This window comes from Salvelinus alpinus, chromosome 9, assembly GCF_045679555.1.
Source record: "Salvelinus alpinus chromosome 9, SLU_Salpinus.1, whole genome shotgun sequence".
Lineage (NCBI taxonomy): Eukaryota > Metazoa > Chordata > Actinopteri > Salmoniformes > Salmonidae > Salvelinus > Salvelinus alpinus.
In genome coordinates this window covers 56,089,916-56,107,738 of record NC_092094.1, presented here as the reverse complement: position 1 = coordinate 56,107,738, position 17,823 = coordinate 56,089,916, and the positions used below count along the sequence as shown (strand labels likewise).

General features: G+C 42.4%; 1 protein-coding gene and 1 long non-coding RNA gene across 2 annotated transcripts in view; one reads left to right on the top strand and one right to left on the bottom strand.

Annotated features, from left to right (window-relative positions):
- Positions 1 to 17,823, top strand: part of cspg4 (chondroitin sulfate proteoglycan 4) — a 103,083-nt gene that overhangs the window by 44,529 nt on the left and 40,731 nt on the right. The window lies entirely within an intron of this gene.
- LOC139530398 (uncharacterized) lies at positions 52 to 6,334 on the bottom strand. The gene is made up of 2 exons (XR_011666021.1): positions 5,418 to 6,334; positions 52 to 1,233 (listed from the first exon to the last, which is right to left on the bottom strand). It is a non-coding gene; the product is annotated as an uncharacterized lncRNA (long non-coding RNA).

The following is a 17,823-nucleotide window of genomic DNA, read 5'->3' as shown; positions in this document are numbered from 1 at the left end:
TGTCTCTGTACTCCAGCACTTTGGATTTGAAATGATACAATGACTATGAGGTTAAAGTGCAGACTGTCAGCTTTAATTTGAAAGGTATTTTCATCCATACTGGGAGAACCGTTTAGAAATTACGGAACTTTTTGCACCCTGAAAGGAAAATGTTCTACATTAATGTGGATGCTACCATGATTATGGATTGTCAATTCAATCAATCAATCAATTTTATTTTATATAGCCCTTCGTACATCAGCTAATATCTCGAAGTGCTGTACAGAAACCCAGCCTAAAACCCCAAACAGCTAGTAATGCAGGTGTAGAAGCACGGTGGCTAGGAAAAACTCCCTAGAAAGGCCAAAACCTAGGAAGAAACCTAGAGAGGAACCAGGCTATGAGGGGTGGCCAGTCCTCTTCTGGCTGTGCCGGGTGGAGATTATAACAGAACTATGCCAAGATGTTCATAAGTGACAAGCATGGTCAAATAATAATCAGGAATAAATCTCAGTTGGCTTTTCATAGCCGATCATTAAGAGTTGAAAACAGCAGGTCTGGGACAGGTAGGGGTTCCATAACCCCAGGCAGAACAGTTGAAACTGGAATAGCAGCAAGGCCAGGCGGACTGGGGTCAGCAAGGAGTCACCACGGGCGGCAGTCCCGACGCATGGTCCTAGGGCCCAGGTCCTCCGAGAGAAAGAAAGAGAGAAGGAGAAAATTAGAGAGAGCCAAGATTTTCAAAATGTTCATAAATGACAAGCATGGTCAAATAATAATCAGGAATAAATCTCAGTTGGCTTTTCATAGCCGATCATTAAGAGTTGAAAACAGCAGGTCTGGGACAGGTAGGGGTTCCATAACCCCAGGCAGAACAGTTGAAACTGGAATAGCAGCAAGGCCAGGCGGACTGGGGACAGCAAGGAGTCACCACGGCCGGAAGTCCCGACGTATGGTCCTAGGGCTCAGGTCCTCCGAGAGAAAGAAAGAGAGAAGGAGAAAATTAGAGAGAGCCAAGATTTTCAAAATGTTCATAAATGACAAGCATGGTCAAATAATAATCAGGAATAAATCTCAGTTGGCTTTTCATAGCCGATCATTAAGAGTTGAAAACAGCAGGTCTGGGACAGGTGGGGGTTCCGTAACCGCAGGCAGAACATTCGAAACTGGAATAGCAGCAAGGCCAGGCGGACTGGGGACAGCAAGGTGTCATCATGCCCGGTAGTCCTGACGTATGGTCCTAGGGCTCAGGTTCTCAGAGAGAAAGAGAGAACGAGAGAATTAGAGAGAGCATACTTAAATTCACACAGGACACTGGATAAGACAGGAGAAGTACTCCAGGTAACCAACTGACCCTAGCCCCCCGACACATAAACTACTGCAGCATAAATACTGGAGGCTGAGACAGGAGCGGTCAGGAGACACTGTGGCCCCATCCGAAGAAACCCCCCGGACAGGGCCAAACAGGAAGGATATAACCCCACCCACTTTGCCAAAGCACAGCCCCTGCACCACTAGAGGGATATCCTCAACCACCAACTTACAATCCTGAGACAAGGCCGAGTATAGGCCTTGTCCTGAATGAATCGTGAATAATGATGAGTGAGAAAGTTACACACGCACAAATATCATACACCCCAAAAATGCTAACTTCCCCTATTATTCTAATTATGAGAGGTTAGTATGTCTTGGGGGTATCAGTACTTTGTTGAAGCACTTTTGGCAGCAATTACAGCCTCAAGTCTTCTTGGGTATGATGCTACAAGCTCGGCACACCTGTATTTGGGGAGTTTCTCCCATTCTTCTCTGCAGATCATCTCAAGCTCTGTCAGGTTGGATGGGGAGCGTTCTGGCTGGGCCACTCAAGGACATGCAGAGACTTGTCCTGAAGCCACTACTGCGTTGTCTTGACTGTGGGCTTAGGGTCGTTGTCCTGTTGGAAGGTTAACCGTTGCCTCAGTCTGAGCTCCTGAGCGCTCTAGAGCAGGTTTTCATCAAGGATTTCTCTATACTTTGCTCCGTTCTTCTTTCCCTCGATCCTGACTAGTTTCCCAGTCCCTGTCACTGAAAAACATCCCCCCAGCATGATGCTGCCACCACCATGATTCACCGTTGGGATGGTGCCAGGATTTCTCCAGGCTGACGCTTGGCATTCAGGCCAAAGAGTTCAATCTCGGTTTCATCAGACCAGAGAATCTATTTTCTCATGATCTGAGAGTCCTTTAGGTGCCTTTTGGTAAACTCCAAGCTATCTGTCATGTGCCTTTTACTGAGGAGTGCCTTTCGTCTGGCCACTCTACCATAAAGGCCTGATTGGTGGAGTGCTGCAGAGATGGTTGTCCTTCTGGAAGGTTCTCCCATCTCCATAGAGGAACTCTGGAGCTCTGTCAGAGTGACCATCGGGATCTTGGTCACCTCCCTGACCAAGGCCCTTCTCCCCTAATTGCTCAGTTTGGCCGGGCGGTCAGCTGTAGGAAGAGTCTTGGTGGTTCCAGCCTAATTCTGTTTAAGAATGATGGAGGATACTGTGTTCTTGGGTACCTTCAATGCTCCAGAAATGTTTTAGTACCCTTCCCCAGAGCTGTGCCTCGACACAATCCTGTCTCGGAATTCTACAGACAATTCTTTCGACCTCATGGCTCGGTTTTTGCTCTAATATGCACTGTCAACTGTGCGACCTTATATAGACAGGTGTGTGCCTTTACAAATCATGTCCAATCAATTGAATTTACCACAGGTGGACGCCAATCAAGTTGGATGATCAATGGAAACAGGATGCACCTGAGCTCAATTTCGAGTCTCATAGCAAAGGGTCTGAATACTTATGTAAATAAGGTATTTCTGTTTTAAAAAATATATAAATTTGCAAAAAATGTAACTTTGTCATTATGATGTATTGTGTGTAGATTGATGACGAAAATGTGTCATTTAATCCATTTTAGAATAAGGCTGTAACATAGCAATCATGTGGAAAAAGGGAAGGGGTCTGAATACTTTCCGAATGCACTGTACCTCCTGCCCACTGTGGTGGATGGAGTGGGGACTAATTTATGATTACTAGGAGGCTGAGAGTCGGAGTTTTCCCCCGGGGGGGACTTCTCACTGAAACAGCACATGTTTAAACCATTAACATGGATGTGGCCTTTGGGATGTGAATACGGGTGTTTTGTGGTCCACAACCTCAACAGAAAAAAAAATGGGACTTGAATAATAAAGCGTAACGCAACATTCTTACCGCATTGGCTTTTAAGTGGGTTGAAAAGTGAGGTTTGAAAGTGGTGGAACAGTTTCCAAATGTGTTGTATGTTTTTGCGATTTGAAGACAATTCTATTCACTGTGCTGTCTCCCATTGAACCTTGAGTCCACCACCAATCAATTCCTGTTGATATATATATATATGTCTAGACCTCATAATGTGCTAGACCTTTTGAACAATACCATCCTTTGAGCTCAAGTTTAGATTGCATCTTGATAGAGACTGGTCCATAAAGTAATTGCAGAGGCTATTACGTAACCCACAGTCAATCAACAGTGATTACCGGGTTTCACTGTAAACTTTGTTTTGTAGAGTTTGTGTATCCTATATCGTAACATATTTGGGGGCTCGTCGGGAATGTGGACTATGATTTTACTTCTACTGTATAAATCAATAGTAGTACAATACAGTATTTCACACTTATTTCATGTTTATCCTGAAAACCTACTTGGATAGATGGAATTGGCCCTCAGGGTTCCACATTTCCCAATATGAAATAATACCTTGGACTTATCTATCTCTGCACAGTTGGTTAGAGAGCGTACCATGGACGGCCATGCCAGAGAGTGAGAATGTGGCTGAGCTGAGAACCTGTTTCGGATTAATCCCCGGTCTGAGTGGGTTTTCTCTCTGTCTCTTAATGACTCCCGACCTACATTTTCCATGGTCAACGATACTATCAATCTTTAAGTTAGACATCCAAAAACTTCCCGAAACAAATTGTCACGGTATAGGAAAGGAAAATGGATGAATAGATGGATGAAAATTCAGAGATGGAAGATTAGACAGGCTTTTAAGTCGTTTTGCAGTGTTCCCTGGTTTTCCTAGCGCCCATGTTTATTTTGGGCTGTGGAGAGTGGTGGTAGGGTGAGGGAGGGAGGTGGAGGGGGGTGAGAGGTGGGGTAGTGTGGGGTGGCTTGCTCCTAATTTCTCCCAAATGAGAGGCAGTCAGTCAGTAAAAACAGGGTGGGGCCCCTGAGTAGTAGCGTTGTGGAAATGGTGCTGGGAGTGGCGGGAGAGCACCAGCTAAGGGTGGAGTGACCAGACCAACCAGGAGACTGAATACAATGATTGAGTGGTTGTGGAAAACCTAGCTGTTGGGGGAAAAAGTGAGCGAAGCAAGGAGGAGGTGGAGTGGGCAAGGAGGGCTGGGGGAGGGGTAGCTAGACAGCTTCAAGAATAGCATTTATGGGGAGCTTTAATACAGTGGACTGAGATAGGATAGGGAGGGGTGGACGGTGATTTGGCTTATGGGAAGGATGGGGGAGTGGTGGGGGGGGGGGGCAACCTGAGCCCTGCGGGGCCTTCATCTGGTCTGCATTAAGGGGCTAATGTTGTGCTCTGATCTCACACACACACTGACTTACACACCAGGGTTGTAAGCCAGATAGGGAGCAACGCAGCTTTCTGCTTCTGTATCACAGTTTCCCCTCCACAGACTGTACACACAACCAGGCCTGCTTGGCTAGGGGCTCACACGCCATAGCCCATAGAGAGAGCTCTGATCTGGGCTCTGCCTCAGACTAAGGGACTCTTTACTTTCCCCCTTTCTATACCCCATTCAGCTTATCCATATACCTGATTCACTGCACAGCACACAGCGCACAAAGGAGCCAGTAAAGAGAAATGTCTTTATGAATCAGGTCTCAAATATTGTCCTTTGTTGACATTCAGAGGGTGATTTATGACAGAGATCTGCTACTCGCCGAATTGTTCTCCACTCCATTGAAAAGCCAATGTCATGGGGATAATTAGCTGTTGCGTGAATGAAGGCTGCTCTCTAGTGCTCATAACCAGATTCATAACGGAGCAAATGTTAATACTAGTGAATACTGAATTAATTATGTTTTTGAAATGTCAGGAACAGTGGATTAGGTTAAAGCGGCAGGACTACAGACGTGGAGGTAAAGGTGATAGAAACTCTGTATGGAATATTTTACATATGCATATCTGTAAAGGTACACTGGTAGTGGGTATATGGGAAGGAAAAAATGAAAAATATGAGTATTATACACATCAATCATCTCTTTCCAATATAGTGACATGAGGCTATGGTTGAACTTTATGCTACTAGCTTTATGCTACTAGTCTCATGTCAGAGTAACTACAGTGTAATAACCTATGTAATTGCACTGTAACAAGCTAGTAAGTACATTAAATTATGGAGTAATTAGTACTTACATTTTCTCTCCATTTTTGTATTTAGCAGTGGTAAATGCCTGTACTGACCTAGCTACATGGTCATTTCCTCCATGCTTATGTCTTTGTACTGTAGTTACCCTGTAACGAAGCCTATGTAATTTCAAGTAATACATTATTACAGTGCACTTGTCTATTGACTCAAGTGTCCCCAGGCATTGCTGACGCGGTCCACAAAAACGATGAAGGAGTCTTCAGGAGACAGCACCCTGGGGTTTTGATGTCCCTCCTGCAGGTCATACGAGTATAAACAATCCCTTGTTGTTAGTCCCAGTGATGTCACGGGGGGATTATTTAAACAGAACCCACCCGCAGGGACCTTGGAGGTTGATGGCTTCCGTAGCTCGCCTGGGCCTTACAGAGGCGTCCTTTGTATTGCCTGGCTATAAACCAGGCAGGGCTCAGGCCTGGCACAATGCTCCTGTTGAGGTTTCTGTTTTTGTTCAAATGCTGTTAGGTGAGTGAGATTATCCGTCCAGGCCATTTGTGACGACTGCTATTAGTCTTTCCATTTGGGTGTGATGAACTCTAAACCAAATAGCGAACTTGTTGTCCTGCTTGCTATAATGGAAGACATACAATTATTTACATACAAGGTAAACAATGTTGGGGATTTCAGACTGAGGTGTCTTTTCGAGGTGTCTAAATAGGAAAGAATGAAGGATTGTATGACATCACTTGGTAGATTTGTCCAGTGGGCTATCGCAAATTTAACATGACACTGAAATGCAGCCAAGCTCTAACAAAAAGTATTTTCACTGGCTCTCGTACATATAGGGGATCCTGGTTTTCTAGACATACATTTCACATAAATAATTGCTCAGTGATTTGGTTCCCATGGTAGGGTAGCTACTGGAAACTGTGTTGTCCAAAACTGTACCCCCACCAGGGATGTGCAGTCAGGGTAGTGCAGTGGAAAAGTGCAAGATTATGTTATAGTGCTTGTAAAATTATATTATAATCTTTGTATTGCATTAGAATGGTTGTTTTATTCGACAGAATAGAATCTGTCGACTATTGTGTGTGTGTGTTCCACTGAGGAAATTGCCACGACAGTAGGCAGGGTAGGCCTGTGATAATCTCATTTTAAAAATGTTATGAAAAACCAGATAAAAATTATATAACAAATAGTCATTCTTTATTGTTATCTAAATGTTTTTTCTTAATGATTCTGGTGTTTTTTTGCTCAAAATCTCAACATTTTCTAAAACTGATTCAAAACCTCAGGAAAGGAGCCAGGGTATACATGCCTTCCTTTCCATTAATGCAAATCACTGCGTGCACGGCCGTTCCTGACTCCAGTAACTGTTAACGGACAGGGTCAGCATAGGCTTCGCTGCTTTGCCTAGCTTGAAGTACTGTAGCTTCATTAGTTTCATTGAGCCGATTTCATTTTTTGCACATGCGTATTGACTAAACATGTTGTTTGGGTAAACCTGGGATATGCTCTGAAAACGTGTCCGTGTCTACAAAATGTTGCACTCGCACCCTTTGAACTGAACAAAGCTAGCTAGCTAGCAAAACCAACCTGAGAAATGGACATTATACTGCACCTCAAAAATGTTCCAAGTTGGAATAATTTAACAAACCTTTTGGAGGGTTTGAAGAGTGGAACGCCAACTATACTGAAAGTTAAGACCAGACAGAGGCAGCATACAGAACCTTTACAAGACATTACTTTATTCATGACAAGCAACCACTATCTCCATCACTGCTATCTGTCAAGCAGGCGAACAGTGAATACTGGACTGTAAACTACTGTCATTACCAATTAATACTTTTTACCCAGACTTTTACACATCTTAGACATGTTTTTTTTGTGGACATAATTGGAATGGGGCTTCTCCCGCCTCTAAATGTAGGCCAGAGCTTTGGCTTCTACATGATGGATGCGACTAAGTACAACGATTCTCCATGCATGGGGTGAACTCGATTCTGCTCTCCAACCAGCTGGCAGCCCTAAAGCAGGGATAGACAACTCCAGTCCTTGGGGGCTGGAGTGGTGTCACACTTCTTTCCCATCCGTGGCAAACACAGCTAATTAAACTAATTGCATTCGAATTGAAGATCATGATTAGTTGGTTATTGGGAGTCAGATATGTTAGCTGGGGCTGGGGCAAAAGTGTGACACCAACCATAATTTCATTTTGATGAGACACTTTTTTCCAAATTTCCCCTCTTTGTTGGTGAACCAAGCCCAGACAACAGGGACTCTGCACGCAGAGACATGCAAATGGTATCCACTAGTTCATCTGACTCTGGGAAGGAGATAAAGGGCTTCATTGCTAAAATCCCAAAGTATCCTTTAAATCAAAGTTATTCTCCACCTCAACTTTCCCATGTTTTTCCCTCATTTCTCTTGTCGAGTTCACAGCTGAACTTACACCACTATATTATGCTTCTCTCTAAGATGGAAGGGTCCTATGTTTTCCCACTCCATGTGTAAGCGCGGTGAGTTTTTACGAAGGGGCAGAACCGTTGTAATGATTCACAGGGAGAAGGCCACCCCCTGAGTCATGTCCAATGGCCACCATATTGAATATTTTATTTATCTTTGCCCCGGCGGCTTTGGTGAATCTTGAGGGAACGCGGAGGTAGATGGGAATCTGAAAGGAGGCTAAAATTATGTTGCGCTTGCCTTCACAATGCTTGGGTCCTGTGTGAGAAATAGCTCCTCAATGACTGTGAATGTATGTCCCTGGTATGTCCTCGGTGACATATAGTTGAAATCGGAAGTTTACATACACCTTAGCCAAATACATTGAAACTCAGTTTTTCACAATTCCTGACATTTAATCCTAGTACAAATTCCATGTCTTAGGTCAGTTAGGATCACCACTTTATGTTAAGAATGTGAAATGTCAGAATAATAGTAGAGAGAATGATTTATTTCAGCTTTGATTTCATTCATCACATTCCAAGTGGGTCAGAAGTTTACATACAATCAATTAGTATTTTCAATTAGTAAATTGTTTAACTTGGGTCAAACGTTTCGGGTAGCCTTCCACAACCTTCCCACAATAAGTTGGGTGATTTTTGGCCCATTCCTCCTGACAAAGCTGGTGTAACTGAGTCAGGTTTGTAGGCCTCCTTGCTCGCACACGCTTTTTCTATAGGATTGAGGTCAGTGCTTTGTGATGGCCACTCCAATACCTTGACTTTGTTGTCCTTATTAAGCCATTTTGCCACAACTTTGGAACTATGCTTGGGGTCATTTTCCATTTGCGACCAAGCTTTAACTTCCTGACTGATGTCTTGAGATGTTGCTTAAATATATCTACATAATTTTCCTGCCTCATGATGCCATCTATTTTGTGAAGTGCACCAGTCGCTCCTGCAGAAAAGCACCCCACAACATGATGCTGCCAACCCCATGCTTCACGGTTGGGATGGTGTTCTTCGGCTTGCAAGCCTCCCCCTTTTTCCTCCAAACATAAAGATGGTCATTATGGCCAAGTTCTATTTTTGTTTTATCAGACCAGAGGACATTTCTCCAAAAAGTACGATCTTTGTCCCCGTGTGCAGTTGCAAACCGTAATCTGGCTTTTTTATGGCAGTTTTGGAGCAGTGGCTTCTTCCTTGCTGAGCGGCCTTTCAGGTTTTGTCAATATAGGACTTGTTTTATTGTGGATATAGATACTTTTGTACCTGTTTCCTCCAGCATTTTCACAAGGTCCTTTGCTGTTGTTCTGGGATTGATTTGCACTTTTCGCACCAAAGTACGTTCATCTCTGGGAGACAGAGCGTGTCTCCTTCCTGAGCGGTATGATGGCTGTGTGGTCCCATGGTGTTTATACTTGTGTACTATTGTTTGTACAGATGAACATGGTACCTTTAGGCGTTTGGAAATTGCTCCCAAGGACGAACCAGACTTGTGGAGGTCTACAATGTTTTTTCTGAGGTCTTGGCTGATTTCTTTTGATTTTCCCATGATGTCAAGAAAAGAGGCATTGAGTTTGAAGGTTGGCCTTGAAATAAATCCACAGGTACACCTCCAATTGACTCAAAGGATGTAATTTAGCCTATCAGATGCTTCTAAAGACATTACATCATTTTCTGGAATTTTCCAAGCTGTTTAAAGGCACAGTCAACTTAGTGTATGTAAACTTCTGACCTTACATAGCACTAAAAATCTGGAGTGTAACATTATTTACAATCTCACAAAGTTTACCCTATGAGAAGTATTCAAATTCCCAGTGTCTTCTTCAAAATGTTAATTCAAATATTGACTCAAAATTCAATCAACATTTATAATAAATCAACATTTATGCTTTAAACCATTTACTATTTTAAAATATGTACAATTGATGTCAGAAGTTTACATACACTTAGGTTGGAGTCATTAAAACTCGTTTTGGAACCACTCCACAAATTTCTTGTTAACAAACTATAGTTTTGGCAAGTCGGTTAGGACATCTACTTTGTGCATGACACAAGTCATTTTTCCAACAATTGTTTACAGACAGATTTTTTCACTTCTAATTCACTGCATCACAATTCCAGTGGGTATATCAGAGGTAACATGTACAACATGAACCTTCATCACTGGTATTTATTATGTGAGAAGGCGGATGTGAAAAACTGTGTCAAAAACTGCCTTAGTCCACTCAGCCAGTCATCAGGATAAAACTGGTGTGATGAACCAACCTTGTTACACTGATGACATGGGGCCCGATTCAGACTTGAGAGTAGACAACATGGACTCAATTATGGACTACAGTCATACATGTCTGAATAGGGCCTAGGGATAATTCTTTGGGGGGTGAAATTCCACCTTTATTTTTTCATACCTTCATAACAGAAGATTAAAGGCAAAATGTGAACTACAAACATTGTGCTTTTGTACTGTTCAGAATTCCCCCAGTCTGAGGCATAGAGGTGGAGGGCGGGCATTTGTGGGCAGGTGTGCCCTCTAGTAAACTCTACGGTAAAGTATAAAAATAGGTAAGTTTGCGGCGCCTTCCCTGTATTCCGGTCCTTCACGAACTTAGACAGTTGAGGGCACACCAAACACTCAGATGAAACTCTCCAAAGCAATCCAAGAAAGTATGTGTCAATGAAACGTGAAAACACAATGTTATCACATTGAAGAAGGAAACAGAACAGGAATTCACTCAAAAAGAACATTTATTTTGTGTAGCATTTCGGCTGCTTATGCTAATAGTCTAAGTAAAAGTCCTAACTTTACTGTACTGTGATTCAATTCATCTGAACAACCTTCCATTTCATGTATTGTACCATCATCTGAATATATAGACTCAGGACAGGACATTAGAATAATGGATGACTGACTAGTGAATCGCATTGAGCCCTGGGCTAAAGTTTGTTACAAGTTTTGTATGAGTGCTACTGCTAACATTAGCAGTCATTGTCCATATTGTTTTTCATGAATGTGAAATATGCCACAATTCTGTTGCTTTAGTGGAATGTGATAAATATCTTAGACATTTACATTTTTGTTGTCATTTGATAATTTGCTAATAATTTGCTTCAGTCATGTCTTGAAAAAGTAATTTTGTACTCAATACATTTGTCCAGGATAATGAATAATTAGTATTTTCACAAAACAATTTTTTCTTGTGTCCTTCGTTTGAGCATAATACTGTACATTTGACCATTTGTAATTACAGACGAGGAGAAAATAAACACACCATATAAGAGCAGGGAATATACAATAAGAGATGAGACTCCCATTTACAATATTTGGAAACTCCAGATGAAGGGATCTAATTGTGCACTAGACAGGATTTGAAACACCATCATAGTGGTTAGGAGCTTAGCGAGAGGAAACGACCAAAAGAGAAGGGATTTAATTTTGCACTACACAGGACTCGAAACACCATAAATGTGTTTTCAAGCTTTTCCGGGTTAGGGCTCCCAGTCTCTGGCAATGTGCAGCACAACTCTTGATTATGTGGTGTTACAACACACCATGTCAGAACACCTCAGGATGAATGTTTCAATACACCTTAAATCGGTCCCAGTACCCTCACAACCATGTGTTTCAATACTCCAGCAAAGTTAAGGTATCGTCTCCTTTAAGGTGGTGGTGGCAGCTCAGTTGGCACTAGTTTGTCTTACAAAGCACTTTGTTTTTTACTGTGTGTGTTTGGTTCCTTTAAAGAGCAGCTAGCGTGCTGAGTTTTGCATGTGAATAACACTGTAGGTGTTGCAATGAAGTGGTTTTAAAAAAACATCTTGGTGAAAAGGGCTCAAATCTTAGATTTGAGAAATAAGTGTAGCCTCGTAACGAAAGAAAACTCTGGGATCCTCCTTTTAACAGTGGCCATCAAAATTGCTTTAAAAGGAGTGTTTTCCCGCGACTGCACATAGAAATGTTGTACAATGACTGGCCATTTATATTTCACTCCCTGTGCGGCACTCGGAATTTGATTGCACCTCTAGAGGAACATTATTTTCTCACATAGAATGCAACAGGCTGAACAAGAATAGATCAACTATTCTACTATGGGGTTGTCTGATTTTGCTGTTGCTTACTCGTGTTGTTGGCTGTGGAAAATGTTCCGTGAACAATTTTTCATTAAATAATGAAAAATGACCAAAGTTTGGCGGCCTACCTACCAGGTCTCATTTGGATCATAGCGAGACCTGGCCCAATTTAACCCCTGTACATTATTGTCATTAAACTTTGAATGGATTCATTCATATCACTGTCATGTTACTTGTAATGGTCTCAGACAGTAAATGTCATCATATCCGTTAGTAGATCTACTCTATCGCGGAATAGCAGCAGCAGCCCATCCCTCATGTAATTATATCCAGAACATCACCCTGCACTGGCTGGTATAGTGGGCAGGCACAACCCAGTAAGGAAAACAAATTACCAACATGACCGCTATTCATAGGCAAGTTGACCAGAGTTTTACCACTGCTACGCAAGTAGATGGTTTGTTTGGTGAATCAGTGGCTGCCAGTGGCTGTTGCTATGGAGGAGGGCACACATGGAAAAATGGTTTCCATGGTGCTCGTACAGATAAACATGCTGATGCGACCTGCATTATGATAGGGACTGTGACACACGTAATCTACAAATAGGACCATAGGCCCACATCAGTATTAATAAAAAATCATTTTGGAATAAAGCTCATGTTGAGTGTACAGGGGTATGGTTATGTACACTAAACCTGCACACCTGTATCTGATCTGGATGGTGTCTTCATCTCTAGAGAATACATGCAAACGTGATCAGAACACTAGAAATGCCATGGAAACGTTTGGGGGAAAGATACCAAATCTCCTTGCCCCCCCAGCAAAATGTGCCTACATTTAGGCTGTTGTTTAAGTGTGTGTTTCACACTATCTTGAGGTAATAATCTGAGTATAATGCTTGTATGGATGTCAACCCCAACACATATTCATGTCATCGTCACCAATCAACTGCATTACAGTTAAAAACGAGTTTGACTACCACCACTGATTTCTGCATGCTAGCTACGCTACCAGCTTATACGAACGGGAGTTAGCATTTAGCAGTCACTTCTTCTAAACCTGAAAAGGGACACCTTCTAAATGTTATGCAGCGAAAACATCCAAATATATCCAAACTGGATATTAGTAACCACATTGTGGGCCTGTTACAATAAATAAATCATGACGGATTTAACGAATATCCACTTCGTTAGATCAGATTTGTTGAATGTGTGCCAATCCGGCGTCCTCCTTCTATCCGCCATGGTCTGCATTTCATTGACCTCTTTACTGCATCTATAGTCAGAGGAATCTGACTCATCACCCTGCCAAGTCACAAGGCCAGAAGGAAGCAGTCCAAACAACGCATAGCTTCCTTCCCCTGTGCCCTCTTCCTCATGTGTTTTCCGGACATGTGTTGGGAGCCCGAAAGCAAAAACCCAGCTAACAATTGTAGGGAGAGAAAAAGGTTTTGTAATGTTACCTGTAATGTTACCCTGATGTTTGACTGTCCAGATACATAGATTGTTCCCCCCTAACTAACAGGTATGTTAGCAGAAACCTCCTATAACCTCTTTAGCATGTTTTGACATTAGCGTCAGGAGAACATTAGTGTCAAACAGAACTTACCCAGAATGTAGTTGCCATGTTCTCATAATATCCCATATGAATGTTCGATGCACTTTTCATGGAACGTTGCAAGAACATTAATGTGTCCAGTTTTCTGAGGGTTAGGAGAGTATTTCATCGACATTACACCAAACATACACAGAATGTGTACACATTCTGAACATTCATGTGTCCAGTTATCTGAGGGTTAATGTTCTAGACATGTTTCATTGGAACGTAGCAAGAACATTCCTGAGTCCAAGGACATTTTAAACATAGGACATTCTGTCATGGTCCCTAGAGGAATTTGTCTACTTCCCGGCTTTTTTCCGGGGACGTCCCTAATGGACGTTGCAATATGGTCCCAAAAAAACAGAATTTATTTCATTACACATCACCCCTTGTAACTATTGTCCATCATTGAACCATTTACAACTCTTTGTCTGTTGGCAAAGTTAGGGACATCCACACACAGTGCTTTCAACCTACATATTTGACACAGGATTACATTGTGCATGTTTATTTAACATGTCTCACTGGGGATTTGAACTCACAACCTATTGGTTCACAGCATTTACGATCTTCCTGCTACGCCAGCACGTCTGTGTCGATGATTGATTTCACTTCGAAGTAAATCTCAGCCCTGTTATTTCTCAGAGTGTTTACAGAGTAACATTAAAACAGAGTAATGTGCCCCAGCATCACTAGACTTGACAGAAAACCCCAAAATTGCTGAAATAAGCCAATCAAATCAATGATGAGAGAATAGTGAGATGGTGGCATAGCAGGAAGCTCGGAATGCTGTGAACCAAGAGATTATGCATTCAAATCCCAGGTGAGGACATGTTGTATAATAACTACTGTATAAATGAACATGCACAATGAAATCAAATATGTAAGTTGAAAATGTGTATGTGAAAAGCACTGCTCCTGTGTGAGGGTGTCCCTTGCCAACATACAAAGAGCTGGGAAATGAATCAGTGGTTCACCAATCATACACTGTACTACAGTAACATTTGGTGGTGTATAAAGAAATATTTTGTAGGAGAACGTTTCATTTGGACCATCTGGCAACATCCTAAGAACATCTTTAGGGACATCCCAGCTGGGAACTACACAAAAATCTCCAGGGGACCATGACAGAACTATGTTTCAAACGTCATTGGACACAGGAATGTTCTTGAAACGTTTCCATGAAATGTGTCTCGAACATTCCATTGAATATTCTGAGAACATGGCAACCGTGTTCTGTGTATGTTTGGAGTGACGTTGATGGAATATTCTCCTAACCCAAAGAAAACTGGACACGTGAATGTTCTTGCAATGTCCCATGAAACGTGTCCAGAACATGATTATCTTATATTCAGACAACATTGCAACCATGTTCTGAGTATGTTTGGTGTGACGTTGATAGACTATTCTTCTAACCCTCAGAAAACTGGACACTGGAACAGTCTTGCAATGTTCCAATGAAACATGTTTGAAACATTAATATTGAATATTCTGAGAACATGGTATCCACGTTCTGGGTAAGTTCCGTTTTACATTAAGGGAATGGTCTCTTGGACACAGTCCTTGCACTGGAGCATTCCTATGAAAACGTTAGGTAATGACATAATGAGACTCTTAAGGGAACGTTCTCTAAAGTTGTGTGAACATTTGTTGTTAGCTGGGAAGAGAGCAGGGGTTGAAAGAAGGGGGTGAAAGACAAGAGGGAAATTAATTCACTGGTCTGAGGAATAGAAGACACTTTCAGTTTCCTCCGAACACTATAAATACAACCTCAGTCAGTCATCAAATTATAGCCATCTGCATTGGCTGCTGCCCAGGACACTGCCCATGCACAATACAGCAGTGTTAGCTTGGGTGTGGCGGCTAAGGGGGATAAGAGCTGTCTTCAGATCAGTTCTAGTGCATTCCCAGAGGAGCTGTGATGACTCTCACATACTCAGACAGACATGTGAGACCAAACCTCTCAGCTGTTTTACAACTCGGGTCTTCTGTCTACTCTGGTAGAATGTTAACCATAACTCAAACTTAATGATGCTTTACCATGGATCAACAAGGCTAGATTTCACCTAGGCTATACGCTCCCGGGAGGCCATTTCTTTTCAGAGTTAGCACCACATGTTTTACGAATGCTACCCAACTGGTCCTGAACTTCACCTGCACTTTGACAAAGGAAGTTCTCGCATTTTTGTGAAATCAGCATCAGTGTTATTTTTGTGATATTGTCTTGTTTGGCCACAGAGTGACTGTCTCTAGGTTGTGGTCTAGGTTTGTGAATCATACAGAGGTGGAACACCTCTGCTCACTCTGTGAGTGGGCTGATGGTAGTGAGGGCTGTCAGACAATAAAGGTTGAGAAATGCCTCGAAAAAACAAAGCATGGAACATTAAAACCCCATGCAAACCCTTTAAAAATGGCCAATTTCTTTACACATGTATTCTATTCACAGCACTCTAGGGGAGGTAGTGAATTCCAGGTACTCTGCTGAGACTAGGACCATTGTATCTCGTTACAAAATGGTGCTTCTTCCCCACAGGCTGGAACAGTGAGCTCAGCACGGACCAGAAAATCCCTAAGCAGAATTGTTTGGCATCACCCTCTACTTCAGTATTTTATCCCCTTTTCTCTGAGAACAATCCAGCTAAAGCTCCAGCTTAAGGACCATGAAGCTCATTGGGATTTGCTTTGTTAATTTAATTGACTTTTAGAGAACAGTTTATTTTTATTTTTGGTTCCAAGCCGCAGGCTCCTGTTCTATTAGCAGACGTCTCGTATTTGGACCATGTCCCCAGAGTTCTCTGAAGCATATACAGCTTGGACACAATCAGAAACGTATAGACATGGCTTCCTGACAATCTTCAGTATTTGCATATAGCCATAATATTTGTCTGCATTTAGGCTCCAGTCTCTTCGGAGGCACGGGGTTCAAATCCCACCGCTGCCACCAATAACAGATTTCTGCCTTAATTATAATGTTCTTACGCTCATTTTAGAGGGAAAGTAAACTCTCATTTGTGAACATTTTTATCGTTTTTTGCAACTTGTTTATTTTCACTTTGCCATGGTTTGTAAATATAGTACGTATAATATAGTCATCATCTGCTGTGTATGTTTGTCCATGTGATAACAGTTAGAATAATTGTATCGTTCAACATTGGGAGTTGCCTACATTGTGTATCCTTGGCAAGAGAGCAGAACTGTGCTGTGTGCCACTAAAGGTCACTGTGTGCATTTGGCTCTGTACGGGGACAGTTAATCACAACTGTCTTTGTTCATGAAAGAGCAAGCTTTGCACCTTCAAATGCGCACAGTGTGATCACAAAGGCCCTGGGCGAGACGCTAAAAGTTGTGCCGACTGTCTTATTTTAGTTCTGTATACATGTGTTTGGGGGCTCTCTAATGCAGTATTTTGTTTCCCAATGTTTGTTGCGGATCTGGTTGGAAAGGGATAATTTTCCAGGATGAGAAAGCGCAGGACGAACATACCCTGGTTGCGTTTGGCAGTAGGCCTAAGGCCGTTAATGTTGATAAAACACAGATACTGACTACCACTCAACCATCTAAACACACACACACACACACACACATTGAATAAGTCTTGAAAGCATATTTTTACCTTTTATAGTTACAATAATGAGTCAGAATAACTGCACACGTGCACTTTATACAGCACAAAGTCTTGCAATTAGATCTGTCTCTTGTGGTGGCATTGCGCCTTCTACTCTTGGCAAGAGTGCTCTGCTGCTGACTTGCTGGGTGCTCTGTTAGTTTTTGAGGGACACTGTGCCCTCTTTGGAATGTTCTGGGTGAGATGTAGCGATGTCTGTCTTTTCCTCCCGGTCCCCAGAACATCTGCATTGTCTGTCGTTCGGAACAGTGTCAGAGTTCCACTTCGATGAATTCCAGAAAGGCGCTCTGGTTTGACCTATAATCCCCAGAAGGCGAGTGTGCGGCTTGTGGAAAGCCCCCTTCTATGTCTCTTGGCTCTGGCTTTGGAAAACCCTGCCTTGGAAACAGGGCCTTGGAGGTCAAGCTATTGCTATTTAGGAGCACAAGCTATTGGGAAATAATTGGCTTCCTGAGTGGTTTACTGTTGGAGAGGGACTCCGGAGAACGTGGTCCAAGGCAGATGGCTGAATTTGCATAGAGCTGGAAAGGAGACAGCCAAAAAGCCTGGGAAACCCTACAGCCCATAGTTGGCTTCCAGAAACCCTCTCTAATGATAATGACTGATGTCTCAGTGAGAGAATCCTTTTGAAGTGATGAGAACACCTCTTCAGAGAGCAACAGCTGTACAAGGCCTGATAATGTTTTAGTTAATCCAAAAATAGCTTTTTCATGT